This window comes from Cyprinodon variegatus, unplaced genomic scaffold, assembly GCF_000732505.1.
Source record: "Cyprinodon variegatus isolate N-32 unplaced genomic scaffold, C_variegatus-1.0 Scaffold33, whole genome shotgun sequence".
Lineage (NCBI taxonomy): Eukaryota > Metazoa > Chordata > Actinopteri > Cyprinodontiformes > Cyprinodontidae > Cyprinodon > Cyprinodon variegatus.
Window position 1 is genome coordinate 474,273 of NW_015150486.1, and position 1,938 is coordinate 476,210.

Genomic DNA, 1,938 nt, shown 5'->3' on the forward strand with positions numbered 1-1,938 from the left:
GGAATTAAACCAATAAAACTAGGAAACATGGAGCAAAGTAAAGCTCAACATAACCAAAACCATGACACTGAAACTACATCTAAATGAATGCGCATACACTCAAATTCAAATCCCCCATTTAATTTAAAGGTTATTTAAAAAATAATTCAAAAACAAAAGCAGGAGCATTTTAAGTAAAGTAGCAGTTTATCACTCCTGGAATTAAGAAATGCATTATAGTGGAAACTGACTGGTTTTTGTCATCTAGAATGCAGAATATAAAGATTTCTAAAAGCACCTGGAGAGACTTTTACCTTTTTCTGGACTTCTACAGACTTCAAGTACAGAACAAAAGGTTTATACGGGCTAAAAAGGAAATTTCTTTGACATGTTCCACTTTAATATAAAACTTTTGAGTTTTCATTTGATTCATTTTCATGTATGGGTAAAGGTACAGAGTGGCAACGTGTATGAAGTTTGATGTGGAGAAACCTGACTGGTCTGTAGAGTCCTGGACACTACAAATAAGAAAGCTTCCGATGTGTGAATGAAAAGTTTAAACAAACAAACAAACACTTTTGGAAATATGAATAGAAAAACTGTAATAGAGATTACATGTATTTTTTTTTTTTTTTTTTTACATTTCTTTAAAGAGAGCATTGTTCAGTTTTCTTGGCCAAACAATGCCCGCATTAGATCACCATGTCAGGGAAGCTATGGTTCCCAGCAGTGTTAAGAACAGGGACATTTCTCATCTCTCCAAGAGGTGTAAGTACTAAATGACATCAATCTGCTCTTGTAGCTCTATTTTCTGAATTGCAGAAACTTATCCTGATACTTTTTCTGTGCAAAAATGTTCTTTTCAGTGTTAAGTGGAAAAAAGAAACTAAAAAGTGGTGGCGCTGCAGCAGGGAGAAATATATGAAGACTTTCCAAGAATCCTGCACAAAAGCTCTTGTGAAATATTAAATGTCATTACCAGGAAGAACTTTATCATTGTTGTACATCTCTCTGTTCTTCTGGAGAATGTAATGGCTCTCAGTCCGTACGATCCTCTGATCATATGTCTGCAGGACAGAAAAATGTGTTGCACAAAAGAATTTTCCAGAAGTAAAAGCATTTTCCTCAAAAAGAATACTACCAGTAAGATTGGGAGCAAATTATCAGAGAAATTAATATAGAGTAAAAGGTTTTTTTCTGCCATTTTGTTTCTGATTTTTCTGATCATGCGTGATGTGCTGGTGAGGTTCAGGGATGAGATGCAGTGTTGGCACAGAGTTAAGGTGTTCAACTCATGAAGATTCCAGTCCTTAACGAGACACGTTGACCTTTGTCTGAGTAAGATCTCCCTTAATTTAAGTAACATTTAGCCAGAGAAAATTTCTTTGCAGGATATTGTCCAAGAGACCGGGAAAAGCACAGGAATGTACCTTCTGTGATGCCGTTATTTGAATGATACCCTGAGGTAAGATAAAGAATTTTATGCCTGCACCTTTTGTAGGCAGTTAGGGCAAAAATGATGAGTTGCAGGCAGGCTCGGACTGGGAACGATTTTTGGCCCTGGCATTTTTTCCATCTACACCGCCGCACTTATTGGTTTTGATTGGGAAACATCCCAACCTGGCAACAATGCACATAAGACGGTAAACATTAGTGTCATGATTTTATCTAAGGCTCGGACCCACATGCAGTGAAGCCAAACAGAGACACACAGAGTAAAAGTTCAACGGGTTTTATTGAAATGTTTTCTTTGAGTTCAGTGCAGAGTTTCTCCGAACGCTGCTCAGCCGGAAACTGGAAGACGAGGGGAAGACAGAGTGTTAGATTCAGGCTCAGTGGGAAATTGGAGTTGTTAATCTTGAAGGAGAGGAATTGTTGCCACTCACGTTTCTAGAGAAGAAGAGACTCTTTGACTCCAGTCTGTGTGTTGGTCTTCCAGGGTTTGTTTGATTCGGTGGA